The sequence below is a fragment of the Arachis hypogaea genome, chromosome 3, assembly GCF_003086295.3.
Source record: "Arachis hypogaea cultivar Tifrunner chromosome 3, arahy.Tifrunner.gnm2.J5K5, whole genome shotgun sequence".
Lineage (NCBI taxonomy): Eukaryota > Viridiplantae > Streptophyta > Magnoliopsida > Fabales > Fabaceae > Arachis > Arachis hypogaea.
The window spans coordinates 77,660,929-77,676,067 of record NC_092038.1 but is presented as its reverse complement, the minus strand read 5'-3'; the positions used below and the strand labels follow the sequence as shown (position 1 = coordinate 77,676,067).

The window sequence follows — 15,139 nt, the reverse complement described above, 5'->3', positions numbered from 1 at the left end:
TTGAGTCAACTTTTAAGTTTGGTGTCAATTGCATGCTTTAAAAAATTTTCTTGCATTTTTTCGAAAAATACATGCATTCATAGTGTTCTTCATGATCTTCAAGTTGTTCTTGACAAGTCTTCTTGTTTGATCTTGATGATTTCTTGTTTTGTGTTGTTTGTTGTTTTTCATGTGCATTTTTCGTTTGTTAGAGTCCATGCATTAAAGATTTCTAAGTTTGGTGTCTTGCATATTTTCTTTGCATCAAAAATTTTTTCAAAATTATGTTCTTGATGTTTATCATGATCTTCAAAGTGTTCTTGATGTTCATCTTGACATTCATAAGTGTTCTTGCATGCATTCTTTGTTTTGATCCATAAAGAAAAGAGAAAAACACAAAAATGACGTTTTTAATTTTTCTCTCTCATGATTAAAAATTCAAAAAAATTCAAAAAAATATCTTTTCCTTATTTTTCTCATAATTTTCGAAAATTTGAGTTGATTTAGTCAAAAATTTTCAAAATTAGTTGTTTCTTACAAGTCAAGTCAAATTTTCAATTTTAAAAATCTTATCTTTTCAAAATCTTTTTCAAAAATTATATCTTTTTCATTTTTTTCTATTTTTCGAAAATTTCAAAAATCTTTTTCAAAATTTTTTCAAAATCTTTTTCTTATCTTTATATCATATTTTCGAAAATTCACTAACAATTAATGTGATTAATTCAAAAATTTGAAGTTTGTTACTTTCTTGTTAAGAAAGGTTCAATCTTTAAGTTCTAGAATCTCATCTTGTAGTTTCTTGTTAGTGAAGTAAGTAATTTTAAATTTAAAAATTAAAATCATTTTTTATCTTTTTATCTTATCTTTTTACCTTATCTTTTTATCTTTTTCAAAATTTGACTTTAAAAGATCTTTTCTATCTTCCTATCTTCTTATCTTTTTAAAATTAAAAACTTCAAATCTTTTACAATCAACCAACTAACTTTTTGTTTGTTTCTTATCTTTTTCAAAATCAACTAACTACCTATCCCTCTCTAATTTTCGAAAATACCTCTCTCTTTTTCAAAAATTCTTTTTAATTGTTTTAAATTTTAATTTTAATTATATCTTATCTCTGATTTTCGAAAATCACTAACCACTTTTTCAAAATTATTTTTGAAATTCTCCATCTCTTTTCTTATTCTATTTAATTATTTATTTACTAACACTTCTCTTCACCTCTCTTCATCTAAAAATCTGAACCCATTCTTCTTCACTTTTATCCCCTTTCTTCTTCTACTAACATAAAGGAATCTCTATACTGTGACATAGAGGATTCCTCTTCTTTTCTTGTTTTCTTCTCTTTCATATGAGCAGGAACAGGGAAAAAGGCACTCTTGTTGAAATTGATCCTGAACCTGAAAGGACTCTGAAAAGGAAACTAAGAGAAACTAAATTACAACAATCCAGAAACAACCTTTCAGAAATTTTCGAACAAGAGAAGGAGATGGCAGCCAAAAATAATAATAATAATGCAAGGAGAATGCTTGGTGACTTCACAAAGCCAACATCCAAATTTGATAGAAAAAGCATCTCCATTCCTGCCATTGGAGCCAACAATTTTGAGCTGAAACCTCAGCTAGTTGCCCTAATGCAACAAAACTGCAAGTTTTATGGACTTCTATCTGAAGATCCTTATCAGTTTTTAACTGAGTTCTTGCAGATCTGTGAGACTGTAAAGACGAATGGAGTTGATCCTGAAGTCTACAGACTCATGCTTTTCCCTTTTGCTGTAAGAGACATAGCTAGAATATGGTTGGATTCACAACCCAAGGATAGCCTGAACTCATGGGATAAGCTGGTCACTGCCTTCTTAGATAAATTCTTTCCTCCTCAAAAGCTGAGCAAGCTTAGAGTGGATGTTCAGACCTTCAAACAAAAAGATGGTGAATCCCTCTATGAAGCTTGGGAAAGATACAAGCAGCTGACCAAAAGGTGCCCATCTGACATGTTTTCAGAATGGACCATATTAGATATATTCTATTATGGTCTATCTAAATTTTCGAAAATGTCATTGGACCATTCTGCAGGTGGATCTATTCACCTAAAGAAAATGCCTGAAGAGGCTCAAGAACTCATTGACATGGTTGCAAACAACCAATTCATGTACACTTCTGAGAGGAATTCCGTGAATAATGAGATACCTCAGAAGAAAAGAGTTCTTGAAATTGATGCTCTGAATGCCATATTGGCTCAGAACAAAGTGTTGACTCGACAGGTCAACATGATCTCTCAAAATCTGAATGGATGGCAACATGCATCCAACAGTACTAAAGAGGCAGCTTCTGAAGAAGCTTATGATCCTGAGAACCCTGCCATGGCAGAGGTTAATTACATGAGTGAACCTTATGGAAACACCTATAACTCATCATGGAAAAATCATCCAAATTTCTCATGGAAGGATCACCAAAAGCCTCAACAAGGCTTTAACAATGGTGGACGCAATAGGCTAAGCAATAGCAAGCCTTTTCCATCATCTTCTCAGCAACAGACAGAGAATTCTGAACAAAACACTTCTAATTTAGCCAATTTAGTCTCTGATCTGTCAAAGCCCACTTTCAGTTTCATGAGTGAAACAAGATCCTCCATCAGAAATCTGGAGGCACAAGTGGGCCAGCTGAGTAAGAAAGTCATTGAAACTCCTCCCAGTATTCTCCCAAGCAATACAGAAGAGAATCCAAAAGGAGAGTGCAAGGCCATTGATATAATCGATATGGCCGAATGCACAAGGGAGGAGGAGGACGAAAATCCTAGTGAGGAAGACCCCCTGGGACGTCCCTCAAGCAAGAAGGAGTTGCCTATTAAGGATCCAAAGGAATCTGAGGTTCATATAGAAACCATAGAGATTCCATTAAATCTCCTTCTGCCATTCATGAGCTCTGAAGACTATTCTTCCTCTGAAGAGGATGAAGATGTGACTGGAGAGCAGGTTGCTCAATATTTAGGAGCTATCATGAAGCTGAATACCAAGTTATTTGGTAATGAGACTTGGGAAAGTGAACCTCCCTTGCTCATTAATGAATTGGATACCTGGATTCAGCAAACTCTACCTCAAAAGAAACAAGATCCTGGCAAGTTTTTGATACCTTGCACCATAGGCACCATGACCTTTGCAAAAGCTCTGTGTGATCTGGGGTCAGGGATAAATCTTATGCCACTCTCTGTAATGGAGAAGCTGAGGATCATTGAGGTACAACCTGCCTTGTTCTCATTACAATTGGCAGACAAGTCATTGAGACAAGCTTATGGAATAGTAGAGGATGTGTTAGTAAAGGTTGAAGGCCTTTACATCCCTACTGATTTCATAATCTTAGACACTAGGAAGGAAGAGGATGAATGCATCATCCTTGGAAGACCTTTCCTAGCCACAGCAGGAGCTGTGATAGATGTCAACAGAGGCGAAATAGTCCTTCAATTGAATGGGGACTACCTTGTGTTTAAAGCACATGGCCATCCCTCTGTGACAAAAGAGAGTAAGCATGAAGAGCTTCTCTCAGTTCAGAGTCAAGAAGAGCCCCCACAGTCAAACTCTAAGTTTGGTGTTGGGAGGCCACAACCAAACTTAGAGTTTGGTGTTAAGATCCCATATCCAAACTCTAAGTTTGGTGTAGGGACTATACAACATTGACCTGATCACCTTTGTGGCTCCATGAGAGCCACTGTCAAGCTATTGACATTATAGAAGCGCTTGTTAGGAGGCAACCCAATTTTATTTATCTAATTTTTATTTTATTGTTATTTTGTGTTTTATTAGGTACATGATCATGTGGAGTCATGAAAAAAATTAAAAATTAAAAATGGAATCAAAAACAGCAGAAGAAAATCACACCCTGGAGGAAGCACAGACTGGCGTTCAACGCCAGTAAGGAGCATCTGGCTGGCGTTCAACGCCAGAACAGAGCATGAAACTGGCACTGAATGCCAGAAACAAGCAACATTCTAGCGCTGAACGCCAGGAATGTGCCTAGAGGAAAAGCTGGCGCTGAACGCCAGTAAGAAGCATGAAACTGGCGTTCAACGCCAGAAACATGCTTTACATGGGCGTTGAACGCCCAGAACGTGCACCACTCGGCGTGTAAATGCCAGAATGGTGTGCAAAGGCATTTTACATGCCTATTTGGTGCATGGATGGAATTTCTTGACACCTCTGGATCTGTGGACCCCACAGGATCACCTCAGGATCTGTGGATCCCACAGGATCCCCACCTAACATATTCCCACCTTACCTCCTAATCCTATTTTACTCTTCCCCATGTCACACTTCCCAAACACCCTTCACCAATCACCTCAATCTCTCTTCCCAATCACCTATTCACCACTCACATCCATCCACTCTTCCCCATAAACCCCACCTAGCTTCAAAATTCAAAAACATTTTCCCACCCAATCCCACCCTAAATGGCCGAACCTACCCTCTCCCCTTTCCCTATATATACCCTTCCATTCTACTTCATTTTCACACAACACAACCCCCTCTTCCATACCTTGGCCGAACCTACACTTCCCCTTCTCCTCCATATTCTCTTCTTCTTCTTTCTTCTCTTGCTCGAGGACAAGCAATATTTTAAGTTTGGTGTGGTCAAAGCACAATCTTTTTTGTTTTCCACTACCATCAATGGCACCTAAGGCCGGAGAATCCTCTAGAAAAGGAAAAGGGAAGACAAAAGCTTCCACCTCTGAGTCATGGGAGATGGAAAGATTCATCTCCAAGAGCCATCAAGACCACATCTATGATGTTGTGGCAAAGAAGAAGGTGATCCCTGAGGTCCCTTTCAAGCTCAAGAAAAATGAGTATCCGGAGATCCGACATGAGATCCGAAGAAGAGGTTGGAAAGTCCTAACCAACCCCATGCAACAAGTCGGAATCTTAATGGTTCAAGAGTTCTATGCCAATGCATGGATCACTAGGAACCATGATCAAAGTATGAACCCGAGTCCAAAGAATTATCTCACAATGGTTCGGGGGAAATACTTAGATTTTAGTCCAGAAAATGTGAGGTTAGCGTTCCACTTGCCTATGATGCAAGAAGATGTATGCCCCTACACTAGAAGGGTCAACTTTAATTAAAGGTTGGACCAAGTCCTTATGGACATATGTGTGGAAGGAGCTCAATGGAAGAGAGACTCCAAAGGCAAGCCAATTCAACTAAGAAGACTGGACCTCAAGCCTGTGGCTAGAGGATGGTTGGAGTTCATTCAACGCTCCATCATTCCCACTAGCAACCGATCTGAAGTTACTGTGGATCGGGCCATCATGATTCATAGCATCATGATTGGAGAGGAAGTAGAAGTTCATAAGGTCATCTCCAATGAAATCTACAAAATAGCCGACAAGCCCTCTACTATGGCAAGGCTAGCTTTTCCTCACCTCATTTGCCATCTATGTTACTCAGCTGGAGTTATCATAGAAGGAGACATCTCCATTGAAGAGGATAAGCCCATCACCAAGAAGAGGATGGAGCAAGCAAGAGAGACCCTTCACGGTTCTCAAGAGATGCATGAGGAAGCTCATCATCAAGAAATCCCTGAGATGCCTCAAGGGATGCACTTTCCTCCCAACAACTATTGGGAACAACTCAACACTTCCTTAGAAGATTTGAGCCACAATGTGGAACAATAAAGGGTGGAACATCATGAGCACTCCATCATTCTCCATGAAATAAGAGAAGATCAAAGAGCAATGAGGGAGGAGCAACAAAGGCAAGGAAGGGACATAGAAGAGCTTAAGGACATTGTTGGTCCTTCAAGAAGAAGACGCCACTAAGGTGGATTCATTCCTTGTTCTTATTTCTTTCTGCTTTTTGGTTTTTATGTTGTATGTTTATCTATGTTTTGTGTCTCTACTTCATGATCATTAGTAGTTAGTAACTATGTCTTAAAGTTATGAATAATCCCATTAATCCTTTACCTCTCCTAAATGAAAAATGTTTTAATTCAAAAGAACAAGAAGTACATGAATTTCGAATTTATCCTTGAATTTAGTTTAATTATATTGATATGGTGACAATACTTTTTATTTTCTGAATGAATGTTTGAACAGTGCATATTTTTGATCTTGTTGTTTATGAATGTTAAAACTGTTGGCTCTTGAAAGAATGATGAACAAAGAGAAATGTTATTGATGATCTGAAAAATCATAAAATTGATTCTTGAAGCAAGAAAAAGCAGTGAAAAAGTAAAGGCTTGCGAAAAAAAAAGTGGCGAAAAAAAATATAGAAAGAAAAAAAACGCAAGCAGAAAAAGCCAAAAGCCCTTAAAACCAAAAGGCAAGGGTAAAAAGGATCCAAGGCTTTGAGCATCAATGGATAGGAGGGCCCAAGGAAATAAAATACAGGCCTAAGCGGCTAAATCAAGCTGTCCCTAACCATGTGCTTGTGTCATGAAGGTCCAAGTGAAAAGCTTAGGACTGAGTGGTTAAAGTCGTGATCCAAAGCAAAAAGAGTGTGCTTAAGAGCTCTGGACACCTCTAACTGGGGACTCTAGCAAAGCTGAGTCACAATCTGAAAAGGTTCACCCAGTCATGTGTCTGTGGCATTTATGTATCCGGTGGTAATACTGGAAGACAAAGTTCTTAGGGCCATGGCCAAGACTCATAAGTAGCTGTGTTCAAGAATCAACATGCTTAACTAGGAAAGTCAATAACACTATCCAAAATTCTAAGTTCCTAGAGAAGCCAATCATTCTAAACTTCAAAGGAAAAAGCGAGATGCCAAAACTGTTCAGAAGCAAAAAGCTACAAGTCCCGCTCATCTAATTAGAATTAATATTCATTGATATTTTGGAATTTATAGTATATTCTCTTCTTTTTATCCTATTTGATTTTCAGTTGCTTGGGGACAAGCAACAATTTAAGTTTGGTGTTGTGATGAGCGGATAATTTATACGCTTTTTGGCATTATTTTTAGGTAGTTTTTAGTAAGTTCAAGCTACTTTTAGGGATGTTTTCATTAGTTTTTATGTTAAATTCACATTTCTAGACTTTACTATGAGTTTGTGTGTTTTCTGTGATTTCAGGTAATTTCTGGCTGAAATTGAGGGACTTGAGCAAAACTCTGCAAAAGGCTGACAAAAGGAATGCTGATGCTGTTGGAATCTGACCTCCCTGCACTCGAAATGGATTTTCTGGAGCTACAGAACTCCAAAAGGCGCGCTCTTAACGGCGTTGGAAAGTAGACATCCAGAGCTTTCCATCAATATATAATAGTCCATACTTTATTCGGAAATTGACGATGTAACTTGGCGTTGAACGCCAAGTACATGCTGCTATCTAGAGTTAAACGCCAGAAACACGTCATGATCCGGAGTTGAACGCCCAAAACACGTTATAACTTGGCGTTCAACTCCAAGAGAAGCCTCAGCTCGTGGATAGATCAAGCTTAGCCCAAACATACACCAAGTGGGCCCCGGAAGTTGATTTATGTAAACCCTAGTAGCTATTTTAGTATAAATAAGACTTTTTACTAGTGTATTAGTCGTCTTTTGACCACGTTTCATCTTTGGTCTCAGTTTTTTATTATTCTTCATCTTAGGAGGCCATTGATCACATTTTAGGGGGCTGGCCATTTGGCCATGCCTGAACCTTTTACTTATGTATTTTCAACGGTGGAGTTTTTGCACACCATAGATTAAGGGTGTGGAGCTCTGCTGTACCTCAAGTTTCAATACAATTACTATTACTTTCTATTCAATTCTCTTTTATTCTTATTCCAAGATATACGTTGCACAACACATTGACGAATGTGATGATCCGTGACAATCATCATCATTCTCACCTATGAACGCGCGTGATTGACAACTACTTCCGTTCTACTCTAGACTGGGCGCATATCTCTTAGATTCCCCCAACAGAATCTTCGTGGTATAAGCTAGATAGATGGCAGCATTCATGGGGATCCGGAAAGTCTAACCTTGTCTGTGGTATTCCGAGTAGGATCCCAGGAATCCGAAAAGTCTAACCTTGTCTGTGGTATTCCGAGTAGGATTCCGGTATTGAATGACTGTGACGAGCTTCAAACTCCTGAAGGCTGGGCGTGATGACAAACGCAAAAGAATCAATGGATTCTACTCCAACCTGATTGAGAACCGACAGATGATTTAGTCGTGCTGTGACAGAGCATTTGGACCATTTTCACTGAGAGGATGGGATGTAGCTATCAACAAGGGTGATGCCTCCAGACGATTAGCCGTGCAGTGACAGCGCATAGGACCATTTTCCCGAGAGGATTAAAAGTAGCCATTGATGATGGTGATGCCCTACATACAGCTTGCCATGGAAAGGAGTAAGAAGGATTGGATGAAAGCAATAAGAAAGTAGAGATTCGAAAGGATTCTAGCATCTCCACACACCTATCTGAAATTCCCACTATTGATTTACATAAGTATTTCTATCCCTTTTTATTTTATTTATCTTTTAAATTATCTAATCCAATTACATTTGACCCTATGAATCCATTTAACTGAGATTTACAAGGTGACCATAGCTTGCTTTATACCAACAATCTCTGTGGGATTGGTGCAGGAAATTGCAATCACACTTTTGCAACCCCGCACAACTAACCAGCAAGTGCACTGGGTCGTCCAAGTAATACCTTACGTGAGTAAGGGTCGATCCCACGGAGATTGTCGACTTGAAGCAAGCTATGGTTATCTTGTAAATCTTAGTCAGGATATCAATAATTATCAAGGTTGATTGTGAAAAGTAAAAGAACATGAAATAAGTACTTGTTTTGCAGTAATGGGGAACAGGTTGAGGTTTTGGAGATGCTCCATCTTCTGAATCTCTGCTTTCCTACTGTCTTCTTCTTCAAGCATGCAAGGCTCCTTCCATGGCAAGCTGTATGCAAGGGTTTCACCGTTGTCAGCGGCTACCTCCCGTCCTCTCAGTGGAAATGTTCAACGCACCCTGTCACGGCACGGCTATCCATCTGTCGGTTCTCAATCAGGTTGGAATAGAATCCAGTGATTCTTTTGCGTCTGTCACTAACTCCCAGCCCTCAGGAGTTTGAAGCTCGTCACAGTCATTCAATCATTGAATCCTACTCAGAATACCACAGACAAGGTTTAGACCTTCCGGATTCTCTTGAATGCCGCCATCAGTTCTAGCTTATACCACGAAGATTCTGATTAAAGAATCCAAGAGATATCTACTTAATCTAAGGTAGAACGGAGGTGGTTGTCAGGCACACGTTCATTGTTGAGAATGATGATGAGTGTCACGGATCATCACATTCATCCGGTTTAAGAACAAGTAATATCTTAGAATGGAAGCAAGCATGATTGAATGAAAAACAGTAGTAATTGCATTAATCCATCAAGACACAGCAAAGCTCCTCACCCCCAACCATGGGGTTTAGAGACTCATGCCGTGGAAGGTACACAAAGAAACATGTAAAGTGTCATGAGGTGCAGATACAATGACAAGAGATCCTATTAATAGTGAACTAGTAACCTAGGGTATACAGAAATGAGTAAATGACGTAAAAATCCACTTCTGGGTCCACTTAGTGTGTGCTTGGGCTGAGCATTGAAGCTTTCATGTGTAGAGACTTTTTCTGGAGTTAAACGCCAGCTTTTATGCCAGTTTGGGCGTTTAACTCCAATTTTTATGCCAGTTCCAGCGTTAAACGCTGGAAATTCTGAAGCTGATTTGCAACGCCGGTTTGGGCCATCAAATCTCGGGCAAAGTATGAACTATCATACATTGCTGGAAAGCCCAGGATGTCTACTTTCTAACGCCGTTGAGAGCGCGCCAATTGGGCTTCTGTAGCTCCAGAAAATCCACGTCGAGTGCAGGGAGGTCAGAATCCAACAACATCTGCAGTCCTTTTTAGCCTCTGAATCAGATTTTTGCTCAGGACCCTCAATTTCAGCCAGAAAATACCTGAAATCACAGAAAAACACACAAACTCATAGTAAAGTCCAGAAAAGTGAATTTTAACTAAAAACTACTAAAAGTATACTAAAAACTAATTAAAATATACTAAAAACATACTAAAAACAATGCCAAAAAGCGTATAAATTATCCGCTCATCACAACACCAAACTTAAATTGTTGCTTGTCCCCAAGCAACTGAAAATCAAAATGGGATAAAAAGAAGAGAATATACTATAGACTCCAAATTATCAAGGAAACTCAGCTCCAATTAGATGAGCGGGACTAGTAGCTTTTTGCTTCCGAACAGTTTTGGCATCTCACTTTATCCTTTGAAGTTCAGAATGATTGGCATCTATAGGAACTCAGAACTCAGATAGTGTTATTGATTCTCCTAGTTAAGTATAATGATTCTTGAACATAGCAATGTCATGAGTCTTGGCTGTGGCCCAAAGCACTCTGTCATCCAGTATTACCACCGGATACATACATGCCACAGACACATACTTGGGTGAACCTTTTCAGATTATGACCCAGCTTTGCTAGAGTCCCCAATAAGAGGTGTCCAGGGTTCTTAAGCACACTCTTTTTTGCCTTGGATCACAACTTTATTTCTTTCTTTTTCTTCTCTTTTTTTTTCGTTTTTTTTTTGAATCACTGCTTTTTCTTGCTTCAAGAATCAATCTGATAATTTTTCAGATCCTCAATAACAGTTCTCTTTTTCCCTCATTCTTTCAAGAGCCAACAATTTTAACATTCTCAAAACAACAAATTCAAAAGACATATGCACTGTTCAAGCATTCATTCGGAAAACAAAAAGTATTGTCACCACATCAAACTAATTCAACTAGTTTCAAGGATAAATTCGAAATCCTGTACTTCTTGTTCTTTTGTGATTAAAGCAATTTTCATTTAAGAGAGGTGATGGATTCATAGGACATTCATAGCTTTAAGACATGAATTTTAAATTTTATTAATTATGAATTAAGAACAAGACTCAAAAAGAAAAGAAATGATGTATTGCTTGAGAAATTGAGTTTAATTTTTAAGAGTAGTCTTATTTACTTAAATGTGGTGGTATTATTTGTGATTTTGAATGCTGATATGAACAGTGCATATTTGAATTTAAATCAAAGGATGTTGATGCATAAGGAACAGGAATTTAGAGATTTATTATGACTTCTCTGAAATAAACAAAAATTTAATCCTTGAAGCAAAATAAATAGCAAAAGAAAAAAACTATAAAAGCAAGGTCCAAGGCACTGAGCATCAATGACTAGGGAGGTCAGACATGATTAAAAGCTCAAAGAGTTGTTTTCCTAGTCATATGCTTGTGGTGTGATTGTGTTACGTAATCCTTGAGACAAAACACTAATAGTCAAGATCAAATGCATTTAACATAGTATGCCAAGGGCTTTGAGCACCATTGTCTGGAAATAACTGAAAGAAAAATCAGAACTTAAAGAGAGTTTCCCAGTTAAGTGCTTGTGGTGTTTCTGTGTCAAGTAACCCTTGAGACAAAATATTTAAAGTCATGGCTAGGCTCAAGGTGTAAAGCACCAGAAAAAAATAAATTAAAGAAAATTATGCTGTGTTCAAGGATTATACTGGACTATAAAGATCAGAGAATTCATAATATGATCCGGATTCTAATTCCGAATGATACTGACGTTCCTCTGATTCAAAGGAGAATGAGATGCCAAAACTATTCAAAATTACAATGAATAAATCCCATTTTAAGAATAGACTTCAGCATGACTAAACTCTCACTTCTCATGCAAATTCACATCTTAATCATTCACTTATTTTGGTTGCTTGAGGACAAGCAACAATTCAAGTTTGGTGTTGTGATGCGTGAGCATCTTTCTTATCTTTTCCTAGTGAATTTGCATTTAACTTGTTGAGTTTAATCAAGAATTTAATTATCTTTTAGCCACTATGGATGTTACTTTGAGTCTCGTGCAATTTTGTTTATATTAGGTAGCATTTGGCTGGATTTGATGGAGAGGAAGCTTGCACAAATGGAAGGATCACAAGAATTAAAGGAGATGATGAGCGAGGAGCGACGCGTGCGCGTACCTGACGCGTGCGCGTACCTGACGCGTGCGCGTGATTTGGAGATTTGTACAGTGACGCGTGCCCGTGCCTGACGCGTACGCATGACATGCGCCATGTGCAGAAAATGCAGAAAATGCTGGGGCAATTTCTGGGCCCCATTTTAGCACTCAAGTAAGGCGCAGCTTTCTGCTAAGTTAGGTGCGGATCCAGTGAAGCCAAGTGGTCCACACGTTACAAGGTGTGGGTTATTTAGTTAATTCTTATTTAAATTTAAATTTTAAAATAAGAAAAGATATTATTTCAATTTTAGAAATTAGATTTTAAATTAATTAGGATTAGATATAAAAGATAATATTATTCTATTCCAATTTTATTCCGCACTTTACAGTTTATCTGAATCCTAGTTTTTCTCTCTGAGTCATGAGCAACTAAACCTCCATTTTTAAGGTTAGGAGCTCTGTCTATTTGTATGGATTGATTCTATTGTTTTTCTATTTTAATTCATGTACTGATTTATAATTTAAGAATTTTTTTCGTTCTTTATCTTATGAATTTGGGTGGAACGTAAGTATGACCCTCTTTCTAATTGAGTTCTTATATAACTTGGAAAAGCTCTTTACTTGAATAACAGCTTGAAAACAATTTCTCCTAAATTTTAATTATCTGGATTTAATGGGATACGTGACATATAACCCTCTTATATTTGGATAATTAGGACTTTTGTGGCATAATAACTGGAATTAAACTCCACCCCCTAATTGGAATTAATTAACCAAGGAATTGGCGATTGATGAAAGTTAGATGAGCATAAAAAGGTCTAAAGAATTAGGGTCTAGTCACATATAGTTTGCCATGAATTAAATCATGCATGATTAAAATAGTTAGTGAGAAAAGTCAATCCGGAAAATAGATAACTCTGAAGCCTTAACTGCTTTTTCCCTATTTTATTCCCAACTTATTTATTTGCCTATCTTCTGATATTCAGAGTTTCTTGTTTAATGCTTTTTGAACTCTCAAACACCATTTTTTGTTTTTCTAACTAAGTAAATCACTTAACCATTATTTCTTAGTCCATCAATCCGCGTGGGATCGTCCCTCATTCACTTGAGTTACTATTTGGTATGACCCGGTGCACTTGCCGGTTAATTTGTGGTTGTAAATTCCGCACCACCCGTGCACTTGCCGGTGTTTTGTAGATTGTAAAATTTGCGATCAACACAGAAACACCACAAACACTTAACTGAGGAACTCTTTAAGTTCGGATATTTTCTATTGAACTTTTCCAATCAGTGGTGCTCAGAGCCTTTGGCACACTCTTTATTGCACTTGGCTTTGACTCTAAGTGTTCTATCTCAAGAATTTCCTGACACAGTCACACCACAAGCATATAGCTAGAAAAACAACTCTTTGAGCTTTTAATCAGTCTTAACTTTCTTAGCCGTTGATGCTCAGAGCCTTGAGCCTTGCCTTTTATTTTCTTTTGCTTCAAGGATTAATTTCTTATTTAATTTAGAGAATTCATAATAGTTCTCTAAATTCATGTTCCTCATGTGTCAACATCCTTTTATCAAAATTCAAAGATGCATTGTTCATATCATGCATTCAAAGTCATAGATAAACACTACAACATCTAAATAACTAACACTACTCTTAAATATAAACTCAATTTCTCATCCAATACATCACTTCTTTTCTTTTTCTTTTTAGATTCAATCTCAGTGAGCAGTACTTGAGACATATTTTCAAATTAAAAACAAACAATTAAAGCAAATTAAAACCTAAGAAACTAAAAGTACTGTAGATCATGCAACAAATAAAGAAAGGCAACAGAAAACAGGAACATAACATAATAATAACAGAAGGAAAATAGGAAGTGAAAAAAGAACTGACCAACCTCATTAATCACGGTGGGTATCTCATTCCTCAGGTTGTGCTCCTCTGTGAAGATGATTCACCTCTCTTTGGTGCCATTGATGATAGGATAAACAAAGAGCGCACTCTACAACACCAAACTTAAAAGTTTGCCTGTCCCCAAGTAAAGAAAAACTGAAAACGGGGAGGGAGATAAAAAGCGCACGGATGAGCAAAAATAAAAATATATTGCAAAAGAAGAAGGGAATGACACAAGGGAAAGAAAGATTAAAATTTTAAACTTATTTTTTATTTTTATTTTTTATTTTATTTTGAAAATATGTGGCACCAAACTTGAGGGCGGCCTGATGCGTGAGCATCTTATACCCTTTTCTTGCTATTTTTGTAGTGTTTTTAGTTAGATTTTATTAAGTTGTATTATTTTTTTAGTGCAAAATTTATCTTTGGATGGTACTTTGAGTTTTTGTGGTATTTTTATGATTTTAGGTGAATTTCGAGTGAATTTGACAGAGTCTTGTGCAAAGACGAAGAAAGGATAGCAGATGTTGTCAATTCTAACCTCCTTGTATTCCAACAAATATAACTTGAGCTACAAGGGTTTAATTGACGTGGTCTCAATGGTGTTAAAAAGCTAACTTCTATAGCTTTCAAAAGATATATGATAGTATATATTTCTCTTCTGGAATCACTACCAAATCAGGCGCTAAACACCAAGTCTGGCGTTTAGCGCTCAAGAAGGAGCAACTCCTAGCGCTGAACGCCTAAAACTGGCGTTCAACGCCAGCCTGGGAGCAAGGACCAGAACGCTCTACCCCCCTTTGGGTGTTTGATGAGCGGATAATTTATACGCTTTTTGGCATTGTTTTTAGTATGTTTTTAGTATGATCTAGTTAGTTTTTAGTATATTTTTATTAGTTTTTAGTTAAAATTCACTTTTCTGGACTTTACTATGAGTTTGTGTGTTTTTCTGTGATTTCAGGTATTTTCTGGCTGAAATTGAGGGACCTGAGCAAAAATCTGATTCAGAGACTAAAAAGGACTGCAGATGCTGTTGGATTCTGACCTCCCTGCACTCGAAGTGGATTTTCTGGAGCTACAGATGCCCAATTGGCGCGCTCTCAACGGCGTTGAAAAGTAGACATCCTGGGCTTTTCAGCAATATCTGATAGTCCATACTTTGCCCAAGATTTGATGGCCCAAACCGGCATTCAAAGTCACCCTCAGAATTCCCAGCGTTAAACGCCGGAATTGGCACCAAAGTGGGAGTTAAACGCCCAAACTGGCACAAAAGCTGGCGTTTAACTCCAAGAAAAGTCTCTA

The 15,139-nt window shown here is 37.7% G+C and overlaps 1 non-coding gene across 1 annotated transcript; it reads right to left on the bottom strand.

Annotated features, from left to right (window-relative positions):
- Window positions 1–1,864: 1,864 nt before the first annotated feature.
- On the bottom strand, window positions 1,865–1,968 carry LOC112793285 (small nucleolar RNA R71). The gene has a single exon (XR_003197985.1). It is a non-coding gene; the product is annotated as a small nucleolar RNA R71 (small nucleolar RNA).
- Window positions 1,969–15,139: the final 13,171 nt, after the last annotated feature.